The sequence below is a fragment of the Silene latifolia genome, chromosome 6 (assembly GCF_048544455.1).
Source record: "Silene latifolia isolate original U9 population chromosome 6, ASM4854445v1, whole genome shotgun sequence".
In the NCBI taxonomy this organism is placed as follows: Eukaryota; Viridiplantae; Streptophyta; class Magnoliopsida; order Caryophyllales; family Caryophyllaceae; genus Silene; species Silene latifolia.
Window position 1 is genome coordinate 43563489 of NC_133531.1, and position 17661 is coordinate 43581149.

Genomic DNA, 17661 nt, shown 5'->3' on the forward strand with positions numbered 1-17661 from the left:
TTTAAAAGAATCCGCTCGTCTCCTGCTGAAAGACGCTTATCTCCTGAAGAATCCACGCGTCTTAGCACAGGCTAGATATTCCTGAGCCTGCTGCTTAACAATCCGAGCGTCTCCTGAGGAATCCGCTCGTCTGCTGTTGACTGAAGCCAAAACACGGGATTCAAAATCCCTCTTCCCCAATTCATTTCATTTTTTCAAAACACAAACACACATTCAAAACCCTCAATCCCTTCATCAACAAACCTCAAAATCCTCAACCAAATTCACCCAAATCAAACCCAAACTTCCTCAAAACACAATCAAATTACTCCATCAACAAAACACCAACAAAATATCAAATCCCTCAAAAATTGAATCGATTTTCTAAGGTTTCAAGGAAAAATTCGAAAACCCCAAATCGATTAGGGATTCATTGAAGCTTGAGGATACTAGAAGCATTCAAGCAAAACTTTGGTTGTTGATACATTCTTAACAAGGAGAAGAACAATGGCAAGGACTAAAGGTGGAAACAAAGCACCCACAAAATCAAATCTTTCAAAGAGGCAACAAGCTCTTCAAGCTTCAAAGGCTATGGTGGTACAACAAGCAAGAGTGGAAATTCAAGAGGTTCATACTCCTATGGTGGAAGCTACTACTCCTATTCCGGTTATTGAGCAATTACATGAATATCCGGAGGTAACTTTCACAACCGATTCTCATAGGAAAGCTTTTATATCTCTTGCTAAGAAAACAATTTTGCCCACCAAGTTTATATGTCAAGATGCTTTAGCCAAATTGGGTGTTCTTGAGAGGACCAAGAACTTCTTCGAGTCTATGGGGTTGCTTGCACTGTTTGACATGCAAGAATTGACTTACCCCTCCCTTACCATGGAATTTATAAGCTCATTGAAAATTACTAAGGTAGAGACTCGAAAGAATGTTGAATTCCGCCTAGAAAACAAGGATAGAAATATGTCTTTGAATGAGTTTGGCAAGGTGTTTGGTCTTAATGACCATTCTCCTTATGTGAAGAAGCCCTCGAAATGTGACCCCGTCCCTCTATGGAAAGCAATCACCGAAAGAAAGTTTGAATCCTTCCATGAGTGTCGTGCCCTTTATGTCCACCATCCGGGTATAAGGGTATGGCATAAGGTTGTGGGAAATAATCTAATTTCAAGGAAGGGCACTAATCATTTCACCGAACTCGATTTCATCTACCTTGAATCAACCATGAATGTCAACAAGAAGTTCACCAATGAATACAATGTACTTCAACTCTTACTTGAAAGGTGGCTTACAATTGACCATGGTAAGGAAGGAGCGGCCTTTATTGTGAATGGAGGCTTGGTTACATGGTTAGCAAAACACTTCAACCCGGAGTTTAACAAAGACAAGACTTACAAGCCGGTTAGAGGTGGCAACCTTATTGATTTAGCCACTATGATTAACAAGTTTCATTGGGTCAAGAACAATAATCTTGACAACAAATTTGAGTGGCTCACCAAAGATGCTAAGTCCTTCATTCTACCAAACAAGATTTGCTGACTCAATGTCCGAAGCCCGAATTATCTTCTTCCACTCTCCGATGAAGCCGAGTTGATTATGCAACAACATAGGGAAACCACTACTAAGCCATCCTCCTCCTCTATTGTAACTCCACCCTACCCGTTTACCTACCAAGAATTCCGACCCAATGATGTTGAGGTAGGTAATGATTATTTGACTCAATTGATGCAACACATGCATAAGGAAGCTTATGAGGACCGGGCCAATGCTTACCCGGCCCAATATCCGCCCCTCCTACACCTAGCTAGGCAAGGACTCCTTGACCCATCATCTCATTTGCCTAGTTGGGCGGATAGGGAAGTGTTCTTTCCTAATGCTCCTAGAGATGCTAGCTTGGGTGGTGAGGTTACCAAGGGGAAGGAGATTGTTGTTGAGAGTGGGGAAGAAGAAGAAGAGGAAGATGAGGAAGAAGAAATGGAAAGCTCAAGTGATGGAGATGATGGTGAAACCTCCGGGTTCATGGAGGTAGATGATGATGATGATGATGATAATGAGGATGATGAAGATGTCGATGATAGTGATGTCGCCATGAGCGACAACTGAGGTTTGACAAGCTTTTTGGAGGATGCCACAACCCATTGTGAGTTTTCTACACTCCTTTTAGCTTTGTCTTTATATCATTTTAATTTATTCTTAATCATGAGTATTGAGTCCTTGCAACACCTAAAGGACTCCCACCTCGGTTTTATTTAGGTGTCTTATATTGTTCCCAACATGAAAATCCAAAATGACAAACTAGTTTCATGCATAGCATTCTTGTGCATGATCTTCCCCAATCTTACACTAGCCATAGTGTCTTATTTGGTCTGGGAAAGTTCAAGCATAAGCATTGGGAGTCAATTCAAATTGTGCTCTCCAACCAATAAAATTCATGCATCATATAGTATAGTGTATTTTGCATTCACTTGTTTATATTTCATATAGTTTGCATTTAGTGTAGAAATCATGCATTCTCACATTAGCTTGCATAATTTCCTATCGTATTGGCCATTGAGGACAATGCCCATACTAGTGTGGGGATGGGAAATTCTAACTTGACTTTTAAAACAAAAATGATAAAAATTGAAAATTTTTGACAAAAACACATAAAAATTTGAAAAATTGAAAAAAACCAAAAACATGTTCATTCCTTTATAGTGTAGAATTGTATATATTGTTTGTTTGTTTGTCTATCCTTTTTCACATTGATCGACTACGCCACATCCGAGACATGAGGATCATGAAGACCGCATGGTATGATCTTTCCAATCTCCTTTTTCCTCTTTATGTTAATGACTATGTGGCTTTATTTTGATTGATGCGGTATAAAACAATGTGATTATAGGATTGCATTTAGCTTATATGGCATACTAGTTGGTAGAAGCATATGCATTAGGTTGTTGGAATATGTGTCCTCCGACAATAATGCGATCACAATTGTCGATCATGATGATCACATGTTTAAATCTCATTTTAAGAATACATGTGGGATGTAATAATTCTGATCAACTGGTCCACACATATCGGTAATGATTGGTCATTAGAGTTTGACATTACCGTCGTAGTGCGACGGTGGTGATCAGTTGATCCCCTTAGGTCATACCTATAGGGAAATACTCTTAATTGATTATTTAATTAATCGTATGCCGATACGAGTTAATTAAATTGCTTAAAAATTGACGGATGATTTTGTGAGTAAAATTAACGTGTCTTATTGTAATTTGATTATATTAGATACGGTCTAAGTAATTGAATTGTTTTATTACTTAGATAAAATTATTGTTTACGAAACAATTTGGAATTGAAATTGAATGAATAATTTATTATAAATACAAGACGTTGTAATTTATAATTTGACAAACCGTTTTGGCACAAGTAATTACGAATTACTAGTCGATTTTGTAAATGACATATTTTATGAGTATGTTGATTTTTAAAATGTTAAAAATACATTACAATTTCACATGACAAGTAACATGTCACATTTGTCACAATTGACAAATGACAAAAAATAAAATGGACCATCCATTTTATAAAAATGCCGAAATATGGAGGGAGTTTAAGGTGTATATTGTGTTTTGATTTTGAGTGGAAAACACAATGATAAGACCTTGCTTGTAGCCATGCAAGCCTACACTTCTTGGGAAGAAAGTTGGATCCATGCATTGGCTCCCCAATGAGCTCCTCCAACCGGTTTTCCAAGTGAGAAAAAGAGAGTTTTTCCTCCATCATTTTTTTATTTCATAACTTCAACTTATATTTTCTAGTGTAAGAAAATGAATTATTCTCTCTACATCTTATGAAACTTTTAGAGAAATAAAAACCACAAAATCTCCTCCTCTTGGACCAAAAATATTTCAAGATAACAAATAAATATTTTGTGTCAAATTTTAAGTAAAGACTTTTATTATTACTAGATCATAATAATATTAGTTATTAAGAGTTTTTCCTTGGGTATTCACTTTTGGGAGAGATTCTGTACTTGAATCTTTGTTCATCCATTATTTGGAATGCTCAAGAAGTAACAAGAAGGAGATCTTGTTGGTGCCCATAAAACCGAAATCACATAGTAAGGAAAACGATTTCTTATCTCTTCTTATTTAGTTTGCATGCATAAGATCTAGATTTAATTTTATGACTAAATTAAATGTCACATATATAAATATGTAAATTAATGAGATTAATAATTTCTAACAAGTGGTATCAGAGCCTTAGGTTGTTTGCATGCAAATCGGTTATTGTTTTTCCGAGTTATACGATTAACAAACAAAACATATAAATTTGTGTTTATTATGAAATATCACGAAATTTATTATGCATGTTAAAGTTTCTGGTCGTAAAATGTTTTTAGGATATTTTGGTTTATTCACGGATTTTTATTGTTCATTTTATATAATAATGGCATTAAAATGTGATTTTTATGATAAAAATGTCATTTTTGGACTAAAAATAGCTAAACTTCGATTTTTCCAGTGGTTTTTGGATATGTTTTCACATCTATTATCTATTGATGACCTGTAAATTGTCATAATAAAATGAGTTGTTACGCTCGAAATATGGATTTTTCAAGATAAATTCGTATTTAAATGGAAAAATAGGTTAATATGAGTTATATTTCGAATCTGGTCATAGAAATTTAGTATGTTGTCACATACAATTTTACAAGATGTGTGTAAAATAATTGGCTATAATGAAGTCTTTATGCATGATGTATGAATTTTTGATGAAAAATCACATAAATAGTTACTTTAATTAGTATAAATTGCTAAAACATACTTCATGACTAAGGAAAAATGTCACATGTTGCATTTTATCTCATATTTCAGATCTAAAATTGAAAAGTTGATAAAAATAATTTTTCTCATATTTTTATGGTTATAATTGATAAATCCGATAAACCGCAACATTGTTTTTCTCGATAAATTTCAAAACTTTTAACCTAAGTTTTTGAATATTATGAGTGTCATGGTATTTTTCCAGAATGTTCATGAGTTTAAAATTTTGAATTTTGAATTTATTTTAAATTTTTACGATTTATTTGAAGTTTATGGCATTATATTGTAATTTTAAGTCCTTTTATGAACAATATTAATAAATATAAGTTAATTATTGTCAATATATTAGTGGAGACTAATTTTGAGTCCTAAATTGGTTAGGGTAATTAACTTGTGCATAAATATGAATTTATGTAATTATTGTGATTTTTAAAAAGGTTAAATCACGCAAATCCGTTAAAACCGATTAATATACGATATTGGCTCCTTAAAGGCGATTTAGCATAAAATTGGGCATGTTCATACATATTATAATGCTGCATTTTATTTATGATTGTCATATTTTATTTTTATATAATTTTTGAATTATGTAATTTACTTAATATGGCCTTAGTTTTAATTGATATTACCCGATATGTATGGGAATATCGATTCGGTTGTAATTTATTGTGATCTCGTATCACCGTTTTGTAATTTAATAGATTTATTTTTATTTTAATTACAAATGTATAATAGGAAATTATGTAATTTGTTATGTAATTTATTTATTTCGGAGTTCCTTGAAGACGGTGCCACTCGAGAAGGCGATCCATTAAAGATGGTGTTACCTCGAGAAGCGTGCCAAGACCGAAGTTCAAGGGACCAATGGAGTTGGTTTCCGAATTTGTAATAGTTTATTAGATTTACTATTCTAGGAAGGCCATACTAGGATTTTATTTATGCTTTGCATTTTATTTATATGTTGCATGCATCGCTAAATCGCCATAACTAAACATGCATTATCATTTTAATCGAGTTTATCGACCGTTTCAATTACAATTATCGTATTTCACCGCTTTAGTTCACTTAAAACGTGATAGATAATAAATTGACATGACCTCTCGCTTAAATAAACAATTGAGACTTAGCCTTACCAAAAAGTAGAAACCATGAAAACCTATTTCGTGAGGGAGTGCACTCGGCCACACCGGGGTACAAACCTTGTTACGTAGAAGAAGTGGGTGATAAATGTTAATCCACCGAATTTATGTTAATGAAGGGTATTTCGGCACACCGTGCCCTAAGTTGATATGAATTTGGATCATGGACACATTTATTCGAAATTTGGGTTGAACTCAACGAAAGTATTCACGACGATTTCCGGATGTGTTTCGGGCTAGAGATAAATATTAATGTAATTTTATCGACCAAGAGTTCTAAAAGTAGAATCGATTAAAGAGTTAATCCACCGAGTTATATTAATAAAGGGTATTTCGGCACACCGTGCCCCAAATTAATATGAATTTGGATCTTGGAATCATTTATCATAGTTGGGTAGAGGTCATTATGTAAATGCTTTACTTGTTATTTACAAGTATTAATAAAACGATAAATGTTAAGTTTTCATTATTCCGTTATCATATTGTTCTATTTCTTTACCACAATTCATATACGATATCATTTCGATTTTTGATTCAAATCTCCATTAAAACATCGTAACTAAAGACAAATATGAATTTGCTTCTAAAACCTCATATGAACCATTGCTAAATATCTTTTGTAAAAAGTATAGATAGAAGTTATTCATTATCAAAAAGGGCTTTTTGATTATTGACTAACATGTCAAATTACAATGGATAGTTATTCATATACTTAATTGAATTAAGTACTTTGAAACGTCAAATTGTTTTGGTAATTAGATCGTAATTGACCAAAATAACGCAACCACTTCTATGAAAGTTTTAAGACTAAACGAATAAAATGAAGAGTAGTCTTCATGAAATTAAATTTTTGCTTCTCTAAGCAAAGATTCATTGAAATGAGTGGGAGCATTCTCTTAAACCGTTAAGAAAAGGATGAGGTTTAAAGAAATAAATTAGAATGGAATTGATACAAGGTAATGTTAAAAGCAAAGTTATTGAGAATAACATTACTAAACCTATCAATCCTGACCGATAAAGTTTCCATTGTCTTAAATGTTGGACACTAGAAAAGAAACTACCCCAAATTATTGAAGAATCAACAAGTTAGTTGTGGGACATCTAATGGGACCTTCTTCTTTAAATGTTTATTTGATTGACATACATTTTGCTAGTACTACTTCGTCAATATTAGAAACCAGTGGAGGTTTTCATCATTGTATTCGACACATAAGATGATTAGAATATGACGACTAGCAACAATAATGTTGAGAGATAGAGTAATTGTGTACTCAATCTAGTTTTTGGATTTAAAGTTGTACTTAATTGTGACTATTAAGTGCATAAACTCTAAATAAGAATATAAACTTGTTAAGATACAAAAAGGGTTTCACTTTTGTGACCCTATACACCACGATTTGATGTATGGCTAGCCCATTATCAAGGTGAGTATATTCTAAACCAAACTAGAATGATATATCATATAGATGATGTAAGACTCATATTGGTAACCCAAGATTAAACCTTAAATTTTGGAATGATGAACGCAAAGAGTTATCGAGTACTCTTGAAACCATTAGATTGTTAATGGGTATATGCGTAACTTGTATTCAAAGCAAGATGTCTCGTGCCTTTTGGTCGAAAAGGAGATCGAGGTTGTAAATCATTGATCCATAATAGGTTGATCATTTTCTTTTACCAACGATTTAAGTTGACGCTAATGTGTTCACTTAATAAGGTAAATGGAGAAATCTTTGAAGAATTTCAAAGAGTTCAAGGAATCACGATTTAGTCGTGATGGGATTATCAAAGTGAAGACTTTGATATAAGCCAAAGGAAATGTGATATAGTATCACAAATTAATCTCTCTTGCACGCATTATGGGATAATGTGTGGTTGGATAAGAAATCAAACGCTATTCGATATGGTTTGGACTTCAATCAAGTTACTTTGAGTTACTTGATCCTTTTTGGGGATTTTATCATTTTGCCTAAATTATTTTTCCACTAAATCTAAACCGAATCATATGAGATATGAAATGGTAGGGTACCATGTTTGTAAGTTTACACAAGAAACAAATGCTCATTTTTCCTTACAATAATCACGAGTACAACGGGATTGTGGCTTGTGAAGCTGTCTTTCTAGAATACACGTTTATTTCTAGAAGACAGAGTGGGAGAAAATATTCAAAGAGCCAAAGAGCCACAAAGAATGTTATGTCGCAAGAAACTGGTCTTTCTTGGCTACATGAGACGTTTTGTATAAAATGTTGTTTCTTCAAAACCTAGGAGGTTAAAGTCGTCACTTGTTGAAGATGATGAATTCATGTTACTTTTAAGAAAGTAAAGAGCTTACAACTTACAAAGAAATTGTTTGATTCAAGTTGATTACTTCTGGAAAGTAATGAACATATGACTTACATGAGAGTGTTTAAGTCACAACTCATACAAGGCTTAGAGCCATGAAAATCCGAAATAAATTCCAAGTGAATTATTAGATATCAAAGCTTAATTGGTGGCAAAGGGTTTTGCACTGGTTGAAATGCTTAAGTCTATATGGATCTTCTTAGGGATTGTGTTTCATTAAGATGATATACATATAGCAAGTAAATCTAAGACCCACTTCTTCAATTAGAAGGAATGTATTCAATACATGTCATGAGTTTTATAGATTCTTACAATCCTAAGATAATGTGCAACTTAAGAGATGGTCTTGAGTAGGACATCAATGAGTTGGAATCAATGATTTGATCATGGTATAAAGATTTTCCCGATAAGTCGAGAAGTTGTGTATATACATGAAGTTTAGTGGGAGTTACGAAAATTTTTAGTAGTCTTATATGTGGATGACATATTGATCATTGCGAATGATTTAAGACTTTGGAGAATTATAATACATCTTAATATCTGGATTTATGGAGATAAATCCACATGATATTAGCGTCAAATAAGGAGTCTTATGTTGATAAGATTCATGACTAGTTCAATCGAATTGAACATATTTGATTGATTCCATTTGCTTCCGCTGCCGAATCAATTAAATAGGAAGTGATGTATAACACTTCATATACTTTGAGTATGATGAATTGTTTCAAATCGAATTTAAGTAATCTTTACCTAGTAAGCCATAAGGATTACCCTTAAGTGCTTGCAGAAGCATTAAGGAAGTAAAGCAAAGTGTTTATGATGCAATTTTGTGTAAGGGTGTTACACAAATGACAATTGACAATTAAGATTGCGCATGGTTTCCGACAAAACCATAATCAAAACACATCAGGATGGTTAAGATACCATTGTGGCTATGTTATTTAAGAAATAGATTTTATAGAATCGTTCTAGGCAATAAAGAACAATGAGAAATATTTACAACGGAAATTGAGTACACTTGCAATCATGAGATGTGCAAAAAGGATGAGTCCCGCACACTGTGAAAACAGTGGGAGCTATTCTAAGGCTAGAGGGCCTATGTCTTGATTGGATCTCGACACGTACTCAGAAAGTTTTGTAATGCAAATGTATACATTACAAGGAAAACGTGCATGTAGTAAGGTTAAGTAAGGTACAAGAAGTTGATAAAACCTACTAACCAAAGCCTTCTCATAGGCTTAACATGATGAGTCATGTCATTTCAATTAAATTAAGATGAACAACTACATTCAAGATCAAACTGGATTATAGAATATGAAGTAGTAATCAGGCATTGACTATTCATATGTGATAATCGCATTTGTCGTTCGAGTTTTACTTTAAAACTCTTTTATTATACTTTGTTACATCCAAACGGGTTGTAGAGACAATTGAACCCCGTTAAAGTGAACACGGATTAGCATTGTATTCGCCCATAGTCACTTACATGAGGTGACGTCTCGAAGTGACTAAAGTGTGATGCGATTGATGGCAAGTTCAAGTGCCATAGAGTCATGTGAGATGACTAGTCGATCACATAGGCAGACTGTTAGGAACACTTTGTCGGGCCTGATGACCGCTTATAGAGTTCTGGCAAATTTATAAAGCCTGGTCGTGGCGAGAGCTACTATAGTATTCTAATGAGTCGATTCTTTTGACTAAAGACTGTTCACCTAAGATGGCACAGTTTCAGATTAACTTTGATTTGTGTTACTACGACCTTCGTAAATGGGGTCAAATGGGCATATTTTAGGTTATGATGGCTGTGGCTAGTCGAAGGGAATAAGTGCGATAGGAATTGTCCACCCCCTTGTCAGGGTTAAAACAATATCTCAGGGCCACTCGAGGAGTAATGAACTGGAAATACGTGGCCACGCTCGGAAGGTATCTATGATAGATAAATCCGGTCAATTAGTTATTCTCCAGATCGAGGAAACCACTCTCGATATGATCACTTGCAAGTACGACCCGAAAGACACCTTGCATTGAGTGGGAGATAGTAATAGGACAAGAGAATTGGTGACGCACACTTGTCGAGGACAAGTGGGAGATTGTTGGGAAATGTGTCCTCAACAATAGTGCGATCACATGATTTAAATATCATTATTAAATCTCATTACAAGAATACGGAAGGGATGATACATAATATATATAGTCAACTGGTCCACACATATCGGTAATGATTGGGTCAAGCTAGAGTTTGACATTACTTTGTCGTGCGACGGTGGTGATCAGTTGATCCCTTGAGGTCACACCTAAAGGACGATTCCCTTAATTGAAAAGGTTAATTAATTGTATACCGATACAGATTAATTAATTCCTTAAAATTGAACAAATTATTATCATAAGAGAGAAAAGTGACATCTTATTATAATGTGATTAAATGAGATTTTATTTAGTAATTTAAGAAGTTATATTACTAATATTAATCGGTGTTTGCGAAACACGCGAAATGAGTATGATAAGTTAGTTATAATTACAAGATATTGTGAATTATACTAACTAGTAATTAAATGACCATTTTATGAGAAAGTAATTTTATATTACTAGTCTATTTGTTAAATATAATTTATTTAATTTGTAAATGATATTTAATTTGTTAAATATGCATTTTAAATTAAAACATGACATAAGACATGTCTCATGTCACATGACATACAATTGTACAATTGACAAAAATAAAATGGACTCCATATTACACTTCAAAAACCGAAAATGGATGGACAATAAGAAGTTTTTGTCTTTTTTTATTTGTCTTATGCATTTGTCTAAAATGCTTGATAGTGACATGACCATGCAAAAGACTTACACCTTTTGTCTTGTGAAGACAAAAAGAAAAACAAAAATGGTCCATAACATGATGAGGCCACCGGTTTTGTGAGGTGGATATAGAGAATTTTATTCTCTTAATTTACTCATCATTCATTCATATAATACATGCAAAAAGTTCATGTATTTTTCCTCTCTTCTCTCTCTTTAATTTTCATCAAAAAGATGAGTTTTTGATTCAAATTTGTTCAAAAGATTACTAAAATTATCAATGTAATATATGAGTATTAGTAATCAATTTTAAGGTAAACCACAATATAAATATCTAGTACATATTAGTTTGTGGGTTTAAGGGATAGTCTTTGGTGCTACTAATTGGAGGGCTTCTATTTTGAGGTCATGTATGTTCATCCAATATTGGAAAGCTCAAGAACTAACAAGAAGGAGATCTTGTTGGTGCCCATTTGACCGAAATTTATTTGGTGAGAAATTGATTTTCTTATCTCTTTTGTTTTAGTTTGCATGCATAAGATTTGTAATTAATTTTATGACTAAATTAATTTGAAACATATATGAATATGTTAAAAATGAGATATAGATTTCTAACAATTGTGTACAAGTTCACCGATATTATGTATAACTTCAATGAACATTATGTATAACTTCACTGATATTATGTATAACTTCACTGGCATTATGTATAACTCCACTGACATTATGTATAACTTCACTGACATTATGTATAACTTTAACTTACATTATGTACAACAATGACTTTGTGTTAGTTTCAAATCTTAATTACATTTAGACAAAAGTTTATGTATAACTTTAACTTACATTATGTACAACAATGACTTTGTGTTAGTTTCAAATCTTAATTACATTTAGACAAAAGTTATACTATTATGGATTAAAGTTAAACGATTTTTGGACTAAAGTTATACAAAAAAGGACTAAAATTATAATATTATGGACTAAAGTTACACAATTTTGGACTAAAGTTATACTATTATGGACTAAAGTTACACAATTTTGGACTAAAGTTATACAAAAAAGTTATACAAAAAGACTAAAGTTATACAAAAATGGACTAAAGTTATACAAAAATGGACTAATGTTATACAAAAACAGACTAAAGTTATACAAATATGGACTAAAGTTATACAAAAATGGACTAAAGTTATACAAACTTAGTCCAATTTTTTGTATAACTTTAGTCCAAATTTGAATTGATATAAGTACTGTTTGTATAAATTTAGTCCATATTTGTATAACTTTAGTCTGTTTTTGTATAACTTTAGTCTTTATTTGTATAACTTTAGTCCATATTTGTATAACTTTAGTCTGTTTTTGTATAACTTTAGTCCATTTTTGTATAACTCTAGTCCATTTTTGTATAACTTTAGTCTGTTTTTGTATAACATTAGTCCATTTTTGTATAACTTTAGTCCATTTTTGTATAACTTTAGTCTTTTTGTATAACTTTTTTGTATAACTTTAGTCCATATTTGTATAACTTTAGTCTGTTTTTGTATAACTTTAGTCCATTTTTGTATAACTTTAGTCTTTTTTTGTATAACTTTTAGTCATTTTCGATAAATTAGTTGGAATTTATATAATTTTATGTAACTTTAGTCCAATTTTTAGTATAACTTTAGTCCATATTTGTATAACTTTAGTCCATATTTGTATAACTTTAAAGTTTAAAGGGTATAACTTTAGTCCATATTTGTATAACTTTACACTTTAATGTTAAAAAGGTATAACTTTAGTCGTAAATAGTCCACCATAATAACAAAAAAACGTTAATCTAACAAAAAAACCGTAAATCTAAGAAAAAACCAAATATAAAAAAAAATAACAAATAACAATGATCACTGAAGTTGCACATAAGGGCATTGAACATAAGGGCATTGAAGTTGTACACAATGACCACTGAAGTTGTACGAAATCTGAAATAACAAAAAAAAACCGAAATCTAAAAAAATAAAAAACGAAAACTAAAATAAAAAAACGGAAGCAAAGTGGTAGATCTACTGTAACACCCCCATACTCCGAGCGCCTTACCAGGACCACTCAGGTATGAAGACATCACCATCTCGGTCGCCCGAGGTATGATAATCAAATAGACAAAACGGAAACAATATTTATTATAATAGTTTAATGAATGAATACAATCCTTGAAACCAAACTAAAGGTACGATACATTATTCCAAACTAATCGTTTCTCAATCGAAATGTGAATAAATGCTAAACTACAAATGAAGACTCTATCGTCATGTCGTGGCCATCCCAAATATCCCGGTACTCATCTCTATACCTGTTCAATATCTGCTCACCATCCCCGAATGGATCACCGCAGTTTTACAAAACAACACCGGGTCGCACTAATCACACAATCAATATAGATAACAACAATAAGACAAACAGACAAATGAATCGCCACACACACACACACACACACACAACCAACCAACCGTCTCAATCACGATCGTCCACTGGACCCCCACGCAGTGGGGGACCGCAACCGTTCCCACCTAAGCCCCGCTCATCGTACGAGCGATAACCCTATCCATTAATGTGCACATCCCCTTCCGTGGCGGGTTCCACGAAGGGCGAAACTAGGGCGTGAGATCACTCCATCAGTGACCCCACTCAACCGAGAACGCATCTCGAGAACCATCAACAAACACAACCACAACCACAATCACAATCACAATCACAATCATCATATCAAACAACTAACTACAAGACATCACCAATATCCCATTATGGGACTAATACGAGTAGGAAATCCTACCGGAAAGCACAACACGTTGACGGTATCTACAAACTGTCTCAAAACGCCTCTTCTATGAACTCTCCTCCTACCATACAACACATAGATACTACTATTCAATTACTATTCATAAAAACCCCCAATTCCTAAATTAGGGTTTCACCAATCTTAACAAAACATTATATAAATTACATTAAAAGCTTACCCTCGACGCAAGGAATCCAACGACACAAACTACGATGCAAACCGACCGTCTGAACTCCGGGAATTGTCAAGAACGCGATTAGGAAGAAGACAAGTTGCTTTCTCTCTTAAACAGGTTTTAGGTTTTGTAAAAAGTGATTTAGAACAAAAACGAATTGGTTTAAATACCTTAATCGCGTAATTAACAAAACCCGAGAAAACTCCCCAAAAACCTGGACACTCGATCGAGTACCCAAGGTACTCGATCGAGTACCCTACTCGATCGAGTGCCCCACTACTCGATCGAGTGCCCAACAGTCGAAACTATTTATCTTCGCAACTTGCCCTTACTCGACAGAGTAAGGGCTACTCGATAGAGTACCCCAAGACATATAAATACGGAGTATTACAGTCTTCCCTCCTTAAAAAGAACTTCGTCCCCGAAGTTCAACCCATACATAAAAACAAACATGCTAACTCGATCAAGACACAACAACGTAACTAAGAACTCGAAACAAAACTCCAACCCAAACATGAACTCGTAACACCAACTCCACTAACTATTCCTACCTCCACAACATGGCTCACGATATCGTATCAACTCCACATATATATATCTCTCACGACACCAACTCCATACATAACCAACTACCATCCTCTAATGCCGCTAGCTCCATAATATCATCCACTATCAAATCCAAAATCAAGACACTCATAGACATCAAACGGGATGTTACATTCTACCACCCTTAAAAGGAACTTCGTCCTCGAAGTTTACTCACACTCATAATCTCATCATCCAACTGTCAACACTATCGAAGTATTCTCGCATTCCTAACATCAAACTACTACAAGCACGTCTGTGACCTTTTAACACTATCAACCACAACATATACAAATCCATATCTTATGCTACACCAACACTCTACTTTCAAATATACTACCATATGCACACCCATCAAAATCTCTTTTATCACATCCTACTCCTCTTAAGATAAATGTTACGTCCTCGTAACTCACTAATACTAAATACTAGATACATCTCATTACTCTCTTTACCACCACATGTGTAAGATAACCGCTTATAATCTAAACACTCGCTATGCATATATCCAAGGCTCTCTTACTTAAACATTCCTCATACCTCAACTCATTCGTCACACCATCTAACCTATACCTCAAAACTCGTAGCAAAATCACCATACTAACTCTCCATTATTTCTGCAAAACAACATACCTCTCTATGTAAGGCACTTATCTCCCAGAAGCATAACTCACGATCCACACTCGTTATGTGCACGCACACTAGATCATCAAGTTTTTTCTTCCATTACCGCAAAACTCATACACAACTTAACATGACACTAATTCCCAATACCCTACACTCACTGTCTCAACAAAAGATTATGAACCACCTGCATCTTTCGGGCCATTACCACACATGTTCTACGACTCACTTGCCATTACCATGTCTACTGAAACCTTAACTAGAACAAGATCATAATTATTGTAACAACCTCTCACAACCGCGTCTCATCAACAGAATATCACTATACCATGACAACAACGAAAACATATTCAACTCTATTTCCTATCATACTCTACCTCATTCTTAACTTAACCTGGTAAAGAGAACATCAATAAGCAAGACAACTGTCTACATGCGAAACCAAACTCGCAGGAGCAACATCAAACGAACAACAAACTATGTATAACTGGTATGTACTTTCGAAACTCGAATCATAATCATCCCGCCTAATCCACCACAACCGGTGACGACATCACAACACCGCCACCAACAGCCACACCGTAGTGCGAAAATACCCGCATCACAACACTAAATATCGTGTCCGGATCACCACCCGAGGCACCACAACCACATCGATAGACATCACAACTGCATACAACTCCCATAAACACTGACTCAGGATAACTTTTCAGTCAAGAAGAACTTACTCAAATCCACTTTACTAAATCATAGCACAACATATTTTATGAATTAAACAGATACTAACCTCGTGAATATCATCCCCTTACCATATCACATATTGACATGTATCATGAATACGAGACAAAGCGTAACTAGTCATGCCAAATCAGTCAAATTATTACCTTTTTGGATATCATTCCAACGTTCTCGTATCCAACATGTATTACAGAAAATTCAGATAACAACTTATAATTATCACACCATACCATTTCTTGTGAGGTCACAACCTCACACAAACATTTATATATATGACATAGACCCATAATCACATCCAACCAGTCAATCCTGATCACGTAAGTTACCCCTCGATAAAGGTTACCTGTCGCCCGAGTTTAACTCATATGCCCCTCATAACATATTCCCCCATTCACACAACCATCACTTCCTGCCAAATATAACCATACCTGTACTATTCAACTATTAGCATCCGCCTCATCTAACCACATCTTATACCCTCTTACAATCATACACAACAATCAGGTCCCTACCAAATCAACCTTTTTAGAATTGCTACCTTTCTAATATACCATCACTCTTAACCACTAGTGACAACCCCACAAACGATAACACTACCACTGTCCGAACATCAAACCTCTTACACTTATCTCTAAACATCACGATTTCTTTCCTATCTTTGGTTGACATCCCAAATAACAAACATCGAATCCATCAACAAAATTACCTCAATATTCTTCCCAATACTATCCTTAATTGTATCATCATCTAACTCTCCGCCAAAAATCTCGTATCGTGCAAATATTCTACCAACTTCTTACTTTCCTTAATTCCTCGAAACTCATTACTAATCATGTTGTCCCAAAACTCCTCTATAACCATTAACTAACATCCTCGTGACGCTATCACACATTTCAATGATTCCTTACCTTTATATCACATGACTCCGGTGAATATTTTCCTCAACTTACTTTTATCCTTCTTTTCTCTTTACACTCAATAATACCAATTAATAGTTCAACTCCTTATTCCTTCTAGCTAACTCTTTAGAAATCCAATTACCCTTTCGTTGCTCCAAAACTCAAATTCCATTATTTTCTACCGACATCATCTCACTCTTTCTTACCATGGATCTTCTCTTATTATGCTATCACTCACTCACACTGATCACTAATTTGTCCATAAAAAAAAATCAACGTTTAAAGTTCAAACAATTACATCTCCCTTTTTACATCTCTAGAAATCAAAATTCTTTTTATACCGTTAATTGCCCAAGGAAATCCCACAGTGGTTTCACCTCTTAATAAACCAAATCTCCCCAAACTCCCTCACTGTCTACAAATCCACCTCGCGACATGTCACCACAAAGTTCACTATATACCCCTCTTCTCAACCCCTTTAAAACGAACCTTCACTATGTATATTCTTAACCCACACGACTCCTAACCATCCCCCTCCATGATTCTTTACCCATCTCAAGTCGCCATCATTTGCGTCCCTCATTTCAATCTTTTCATTCTCACGTTCCATAAACTCACATCATCCCTTGCCCACATTCATTTACTTTTACATTACTCAACATACAAACATATCGCTCATCTCATCTCACAAAACATGCTCTATGCCTCAATTAAGCCATAACGATCTTTCTTTTCTTTTTCCA